Raw genomic sequence first — 9,086 nt, forward strand, 5'->3', positions numbered from 1 at the left:
CATCTTGTGATGACATGAGGGTGTGAGTGCCACTTAGGCTTTTATTAGTATAGACTAGAGGCCCAGTGCACAGGATTTGTGCACTCGGGGGAGGGGAGAGGTGCTCCCTGAGCCCGGCCTGCGCCCTCTCACAGTCAGACATCCTTAGTGCTGCCACGGAGGCAGAAGAGGCTCCCGCCACCTCCGCTGCATTGGCCAGCCATGAGCCGGCTTCTGGCTGAGTGGTGCTCCCCCTGTGGAAGTGCACTGACCGCCAGGGGCCAGCTCCTGCCTTGAGTATCTGTCCCCTCGTGGTCAGTGCGCATTATAGCTACCAGTGGTTCTGCCGTTCAATCAATTTGCATATTAGCCTTTTATTATATAGGATTAACAATCTGATGACCATATCATAGTACCAAAATAGCCCTGAAAATGTAGTTCAAATTTGATCAAAACAAATCCAGGGTGTGTGACCCTGTACAATTATAAAGGACAGGTAGAAGAAAAAATCACCCTACAGCTCTATCTGCTCAGGTCGCGCCTGTGAGAGTGGGAACAGGGAAGAGGAGAAATCAGCATGCATCACTGAACTTGAGAACACTGCTTGGGGCCCCTGGGGCAAATTCTGTCTCCTGGCTTTCCCCTACTTCCCAGCCAGCTGCTCATAGAGCTTGGGCACATAGTCATCCCATTCCGCCTGGTAACTCGTGCCGGCCACTGGGAACCCAAGGTCATACTTTTTGCGGAAAGGTGCCACCTTGAATTTGCCACGGTGGTCTCCAGATCAGTTGCTGAGAATGGGCTCGTCATACTTCAGCGGCTTGACCTGCTCGTAAATCAGCCAGATATAGTGGTGAAGGCCTGTGCCCTTAGGAGGCTCAGAGAGGACGGTGCCACTGCTGATGTCGTCGCCCTTCATGTTGACCACCAGGAAATGGTGCCATTCCCTAAATTTGGGGTCCTTTCTGCTTGGAGCATCTGGGTCTGTCAAGACCAGGCTGTAGAGTTTACTTGGATCAGCACCATCCCGTGAAATACCAGTAGGCCGGTTCTTAACCTGGGTGGGCATCAGCTTGTTGACCTCTGCTCCGGAGTATTTGACCTGCAGCGGGTCCACTTCCTGCAGGCTCAGGGGCCTGGACCACTGGCTGAGGTCCACTGGCATCATGGGGCGAAGTGGGGACAACTAGAGAGATGCAGGGGAACCAGGAGCCGGCCAACAGCACCAACTGGAAGTGGTTTGCAAACAGGCCAGAGACTGCGCAAGCCCACTGCTGGGGGAGGGGGGGGTAGGAGGGCACAAGAGCCACCCCCATCCCCCCCCCCCCCACCGCCTTCATGAATTTTTTTTTAATTTGGAAACTAGAGGCCCGATGCATGAAGATTCATGCAAGAATAGGCCTTCCTTCCCCTGGCTGCTGACACCAGCTTCCCTCCAGGACCTGGGCCTTCGCTCCAGGCTGGAGCCGCCTCCCACCTTCGCTCATGGCCAGAGCTGCCTCCTGCCTTTGCTCCAGCCCTGCTGCTCTCCTGTAGCTCTCTGCGCACACACACACACACACACACACACACACACACACACCCCATAACAGGCATCCCACCCCGTCCCCTCGCTCAGTGCCTGCGCACACGCACTGTCCAGAGGCCGGGAGCGGCCAGGGTGGGGCGGAACACCTGCGTCGTCACCATGACAGCACAAGCGACCCAGCCCAGCCACCGCCATCTTTGCAATATGCAAATTACAAGTGTCAATTTGCATATTCCCTCCCTATTGGCTGTGGGTGCCGCCATCTTTGTCGTGAATTGATGGGCCATTTGCATATTCCTTCTTTATTATATAGGTTAATTGCTTTTTTCCTGTTCTTATTTCCAAAAATAATTTGTTCATCATCACTAGAACCACTTTTGAACATTCAAATATAGTTTTCTAGAGCACTTCAGCCTCACTTCTGTCTTAAGGTTTTGAATCTACTTTTGATGCTGATGCTGTTTTCTGAAAATTTATCCTAAATCACGGTACCTGTTCATTTAATAGGATAGTTGGGGTTTTCAGTTGCTCTATAGGTGTATATTCAACATAAATACTTACACATTTCTATTTCCAGTGATTGTTATAATGACAATTAACACTTGTAATTTATATTACACCCAAAGCAATTGCTGAATCATTTTAAAACAGTGGTTCTCAACCTGTGGGTCGCGACCCCTTTGGGGATCGAACAACCCTTTCACAGGGGCCGCCTAAGACCATCGGAAAACACACATATAATTACATATTGTTTTTGTGATTAATCACTATAATTATGTTCAATTTGTAACAATGAAAATACATCCTGCATATCAGATATTTACATTACGATTCATAACAGTAGTGAAATTACAGTTATGAAGTAGCAACGAAAATAATTTTATGGTTGGGGGTCACCACAACATGAGGAACTGTATTAAAGGGTCGCGGCATTTGGAAAGTTGAGAACCACTGTTTTAAAGTGTTCTTTTTGTCTCCTTGTAAAGTGGATTGAATCAGATGACATCTGTAAACATCTAAAACTGGCATTGATTAGGGTTATTTCAGGCTATTGTCTCTTCCCTAATTACTGCTCTCTGAAAATAAAACAATTGAGTGAGTATTTACATTCAACTTTATTTTGTGAAAGAATTTGCTGAAAAATCTTTTCCTCAGACCAACAAAAGCATACTTAGTTGTTTGCCAGTTGTACTTCTGAAACATTCCCTCACTATTCTGTGCATTTTCATTCTTATTTAATCTCTATCTTAATCTATTGCGATCAACAATCCTTGTCCTCAGCTTTGTAGTTTCGATAACTGAATGATGTCATTAGGCCCAGAGTCTCAAAATGACATTTTATTTATTGAAAACAGGGTTGATAACCTTTATGGTCATTATATTCACACCTGCCATTTCACACATACCACCTTCCTAATACCAAGACCCACTTAGTAATTAAGGAGCTGAGTATCAGAAGAGAATGAATTAGTCTTGAGGGGATAATTTCTCCTAGGCCTGATTAGATATTGCTGCCTCACAACAAAGATCATAACAGTGTCTCCCTCAGGATAAAGAACTTGATAAACTCCCTTGTGGCATCTTTCCCATTATAAATAGCATACACATATTTTTGGTTATACCATTTTTTTGAAAAATGAATGGTATTATTTTCTTAGTTATAATCATACCCTGGTCATTCCTAGTTTGTCCTGACTTTCCAGATTTCTTCTCTTGATTGAATTTCTGACATTTCTGAAAACTTGAATCGTACATTCATCTGTTAGACCGGTTGTTCCCACTGGCTAATTTCTTTCCGTTTTCTCTGTGAAAATTCCATGACTTCCCTATGGAGGCACTGGGTAGTACCAGGGGTTTTGGCACAGATCATTAAATTTTCATTTTTAACATTTCATTCTTAAAGATAAACAACATTTTGCTCTTACTGGCTCCCTTGTGTGTACTGGCCGAGTGCTACTCATTCTTCAACTTTTGCTAATCTCCACAGCAGCATTTTCTGCTGCCCTAATCATAACATTGAATTGAAAACAGTTATTTTTTTCCTAACCCCTTTCTATGTCTTATGTTTCTTAAGGATAAGATTCTCATTATCCTCTTTGCATTCCCTGTACTTAACACAGAGCCTGGCACTTAGGCAATTCATATGCATGGCTTGCCTTTCCACTTCTGTCATATCCCACTGTCACATTCCCCAAAATATGGTGAACTGGTTGAATTGTTTAGTTAAAAGAACCCCAACCCTCAGTCCCCTACACACATCAAAGTTACATATGAAGTTTTCTGTGTATATGCATTTTTGTCCTTCTCATGCATGAGAGCAGGACACAATCAGACATGTCCACTTTATTTTTATTTTTTAATCCTCACCCAAGGATATTTTTCCATTGATTTTTAGAGAGAGTGGAAGAGAGAAGGAAAGACAGAGAGAAATATCGATGTGATAGAAACACATCGATTGTTTGCCTGACCAGGGCCCAGGCCGGGGAGGAGCCTGCAACCTAGGTACTGGCCCTTGACGGAATCAAATCCGGGACTCTTTGGTCCTCAGGCCGATGCTCTATCCACTGACCCAAACCGGCTAGGGCCAGACATGCCCACCTTAAACTTCTAGAACAGCCGTGGGCAAACTACGGCCCACAGGCCAAATCCGGCCCGTTTGAAATGAATAAAACTATTGAAAAAAAAGACCGTACCCTTTTATGTAATGATGTTTACTTTGAATTTATATTAATTCACACAAACACTCCATCCATGCTTTTGTTCCGGCCCTCCGGTCCAGTTTAAGAACCCATTGTGCCCTCAAGTCAAAAGTTTGCCCGCCCCTGTTCTAGAAGCTTATTTCTAGGACCTTATTTCAAGCATCAAGTCTATTGCCTCTATCCCCCTCCCACCTATCATTTATTCAACTTTTATCATCTTTTTTTTGTTTATATTGTAATCTTGGGGGGGGGGATTAAACTTAGCTAAAATTTCCTTGTCCTACTTCTTTTAACACGTACTGTTAGTTGCAAAATCTTGTTGACTCTACTTCTGCAATTCTCTTTGTGCTTTTTATCCTTCCCATTTCTACTGTCATCATTCTAGTATTGGCCCCATCACTTCTTCCTTGGACTAGATCAGGGATCTTCTCTCCCTAGTCCAGCGGTCCTCAACCTGTGGGTCACGAACAATGAAAATACATCCTGCATATCAGATATTTACATTACGATTCATAACAGTAGCAAAATTACAGTTATGAAGTAGCAACGAAAATAATTTTATGGTTGGGAGTCATCACAACATGAGGAACTGTATTAAAGGGTCGTGGCATTAGGAAGGTTGAGAACCACTGCAGCCTAGTCTCTCTCCATAAAATGTGTCCTGAAAACCGAATCAGGACTAACCTTCCAAGTTTGATGATTATTTCTTTTCTCTGTTCAAACACATTCCCTGTTTTTTAGTGGCTCCCCAGTACCAAAAATAATTTCCAACTAACCCAGTACTGAGTTCCTAATGGCAGAGAATAAAAACTGCATAACATTTGAGGTCTAGAGTGATGGTCTGAAGAAATTCCAAACGTAAGTTGTCTGATGAAGTTTTCTGTTTTATTTTTTTAATTTATGAAATGTTTAAGTTACAAATATCTTCCTAAGCAAAACAATGACAGCAACAAAAAAGCAAAGTAAAACCAATACTCTAGGAAGCTGTGCCATTTTCACCTTGTGGTTGGTTCCTGTATACTGTGGTGCCCAGGGAACACATAAGCAATGAAGTCTAGATTACTCAATCTGGTGTCTGAGGCTGTGTATGGTCTGCCAAGAACCTGCTTTTCCAGATTTCTTCTCTGCATGGCCATGCTTGTCCAATACTAACCTCACTGAACATGTTGAAGCTTTCCAACTTTTTCAGTGCTCAGGAATTGTTATGGGCTTTTTTTGGGGGGTGGGAGGGGTTGGGGGAGAAGATCCATGAAACTTCTAAGCCTTCTATTACTTCTGGAGCCAGCATTGGTAATTTATAACTTCTCAGTAAATCATTTTCTTCTAGATTTACACATTCATTGGTGTAACTTGTATTTTCATTTAGCCTGATATTTTAAGGTAGCAGTCATATTTGAGGGGAGGAGCTATTTTGGTTTCCTTTAGGTTTGTACCCAACATTATCACCAGTGACACAGCTATTTCATGGGTCCAGGTTAAGAGGAATGGTGTAGTTGCAGCAGAGCAGCAATACAGACCTACTGGCCTTTGGGGAAGTCTCTCACCATTATACTCACTCAAACTGATTTATATTTTACAGTCTAAATTGGCAAGAGGCGGGCCTTTGGGATTAAATTAATTTATACCAAGTTAGAAAGCATCAGCTGCAAAATTCAGCAGTGCTTTCTGGAGGCTAGTATGCTTGTTTCTTCATGTAGTCTAAGCCTACACTCCAGGCATTCTTTCTTGGATAGAAGCTTGGATGATCCTTCAGAGGGCCTGCTTTGCATCTCCTTTACGTAAGCAAGGTTCTGGGTCCTATACAGAAGCCGCCCCCATCTTTGACTGAGACACTTGCTACGTGGCAATTGGTTCTTGTGCAAATTAAAAAGTTTGTAGCCTTCTAAAATCAAATACAACATACATACTTTCTTTAGGCCATTTTTTCTTCTCCTTAAGTAAACTTAAAGGAATTTGTATGCCTGAATGTCAGTAGTATAAATCTGTCAGCTTTATCCTAACTTGAAAGTTGAGGAAAAGAAAGTTTCTCTCACGCATCATCTTTAACAAAAGTTAAAGAAAATTTCTATAGGGATTAGAAGTGTTTCAAGCAATAGGAAGTATCTGTAATGTTATTTAAGAAAAAGTGTTCTCCTGGCCAATGTTTCTCAGTGGTTAAAGCATTGGCCCACATACCGAAGGGTCACAGATTCTATTCCCGATCAAGAGCACTTACCTGGGTTGCAGGTTTGATCCCCGGGTACAGTCAGGGCAGTTGCAGGAGGCAACCAATTGATGGGTCTCTCTCACATCGTTGTTTCCCTTTCTCCCCCACCTCCAGCCCCCCTGCTCTCTTTTTTAAAAAAATCAGTGAAAAAAATATCCTCTGGTGAGTGTTTACAATAAATAAATAAGGAAGGAAAGAAGGGAAGGGAGTGAAAGAAAGAAAAGGTGTGAAGTGGGTGGTACATTAAAGAAATTAGTGCCTGGCTGGCATGGCTCTGTGGTTGAGCGTCGACCTATGAACAGAAATCAAATCATGATTTTTCTGTGCACATGCAGCGGCTGCATCTGGATCCCCAGGGTGGGGCATGCAGAAGGCAGCCAAACAATGATTCTCTGTCATCACTGATGTTTTTATCTCTGTCTTCCTCTTCCTTCCTCTCTGAAATCAATAAAAATCTATTTTTTAAAAAGAAATTAGTAATATTCTATTTGTGTCATTTGCCAGTTTTCAGTCTGGAGACAATCTTCATTTATTAGGCAGGTGGGAATTTTTGAAGTGAAGAATTTTTTTTCATGGCATATGCTCCATCTCTCCTTCCCTATAACCTACCAGAGTTTGGAGTTGTCCCCTTTGCTCAGTCCTGAGTTCTTTTCCCAGCAGCCACTGCTTGTTCTTGAGGATGGAGAAGGTGGATCGATTTTTAACAGTGTTCTCTAATGAACTGTGACGCCAGCTGCAAAGGGCAAATTCTGTTACTCCCTCCAGCTACTCTCTAAAGCTGCAGAGCAGCAGTCGGCTCCCTTCTCGGTGCTGATTTGTTGATTTTTCTGCACTCACACCCCTTCCCAGAACTTCTTGTCAAAGTTCAGGTTTCTGTGCTCTCACAGCTCAGTGCTCACAGTGAAAAGGAAATACAAAAAGGGAGGAGAGGAAGTAGGGGAAAGGGGAGGGAGGGGGCTTTTTAGACTTTTTTTTAAGTCTAAGACTTTAGCTCTGGATGGAAGGCATGAGTATTAAGGCTTTGAATAAAATGGGTTTCCAAATAGTTTTTATTGGGTCATGAACATGGTAGGCCACATAATAAAAGAATATGAATTTTTATTATTCTGAAGCCTCCAAATTTTGGGGCGGGGGGAACACTTTCTAGCTCTTTAGTAGTTACTTTTTTCCCTCCACACACTATCGTCGTGAGGAGGAAGATGAAATAATTGTAATATTAATGTATTATAGAACATTTACTGTGTGCCAGGCTCCCTTAGCTTTTATAAAGTGTTACCTTATTTAATTATTGCAAAAACCCTTGGAAGTAGATACTTTTAATATGAGTTTTTTTTCAAAATTGTGGTAAAAAAAACACATAACATAAAATTTACCATCTTAACCATTTTTAAGTTTACAGTTCAGTAGTGTTAAGTATGTTTCCATTGTGAAACAGATCTCCAGAACCTTTTCATCTTGCAAATCTGACTCTATACCCATTAAAGTAAAAAAATGTTTAATAATCCAGTTATTCAAAAAAAAAGTTCTGCATCATTAATATTGCTTTCCTATTTTTTTTCTTCTTTGCCGTCTTTCTGTAACATTCCTAATCTGTATTCACTGTACGGTGGTGAAAACTGAGGCCTGTATTAGTGTGCCTTAGTTTATCCATTCAATACAGACTACTAAGGATTAACAGTTACTAAGGGGAAAGAGAAAAAGCTGTGCCCTCTGTGGGGCGGGGGGGGATGCATCACCTAGTCTTTATTCTGATCTTTATTGATTCTGCTAGAGGGGAAAAGTTCACTGATAACTTTGTCACCTCAAAGGTTACCATAGGCCTGCTTATTTTTTGGTTGGTTAACTAGGGAGCTCTGATTTATTAAGCAAAATATTATAGAAATAAATTTTTAAGAGCAATGTTATATTTTGAGTCCCATTTTCTTACCAATTTAAGAGTTTCTATATTACATCATTAAAATGGTTAGGCAAGAGAGAGAACCGAAGATGGCGGCATAGGTTAACACCAGAGATTGCTGCCTTGAACAACCAATTCAAATTAAGCTTGATCCAGGGAAAGGACAACGTCCAGAGCCACAGGAGGGCTCGCTGAGTGGAAATTCTACAACTAGGAGTAAAGAGAATATTATTTCCAGACTCAGAGGCGGCGCAGTGCTGAAGTGAAATTCTGAGGTACGAGTGCGCGCGGAGCAGGGCTGGCGGCGCGGCGCGGACGGCGGGGCGAAGGGAGCGGCGCAAACAATCGAGAGGGAGTAGCAGACTCTGAGCTCCAGATCCGGGCGAGTCGCTAGGGACGCAGACGGGAGAGGTGGGACGGACTGGCCTCGGTCGGAACTCGAGGGCAGCGTTCTCTCCGAGGTTTGCAGCGGTTGCTGAGACTTTGTGAGGCAGAGTCCCTTGGGACGGAACTGAGAGTCGCACAATCGGGAGGGAGTCGCAGCATAACTGCTCCCTCCCTGCAGATCCCCAGGGACCCGCTCCGCCCAAATCCTGCGCGGCAGCGCCATCTGCTGGATAGCGCAGGCAATTGCTAGACTAGCACCGCCCTAGGGATCCAGCACAGAAGCTACCCCACTGCAGACACAGCTGATTCTCACTGACAATTGGCTGGGAGGTCAATTCCTCCCAGTGATTCTACAGCAAACAAGCAATAGCTACAACAAGACGGTGCACC

At 43.2% G+C, this 9,086-nt stretch overlaps 1 pseudogene; it reads right to left on the reverse strand.

The window, feature by feature from the left end:
• Positions 1–486: 486 nt before the first annotated feature.
• On the reverse strand, positions 487–1,144 carry LOC102759024 (annotated as a pseudogene).
• Positions 1,145–9,086: the final 7,942 nt, after the last annotated feature.

The sequence above is a fragment of the Myotis davidii genome, unplaced genomic scaffold (genome assembly GCF_000327345.1).
Source record: "Myotis davidii unplaced genomic scaffold, ASM32734v1 scaffold961, whole genome shotgun sequence".
NCBI lineage: Eukaryota > Metazoa > Chordata > Mammalia > Chiroptera > Vespertilionidae > Myotis > Myotis davidii.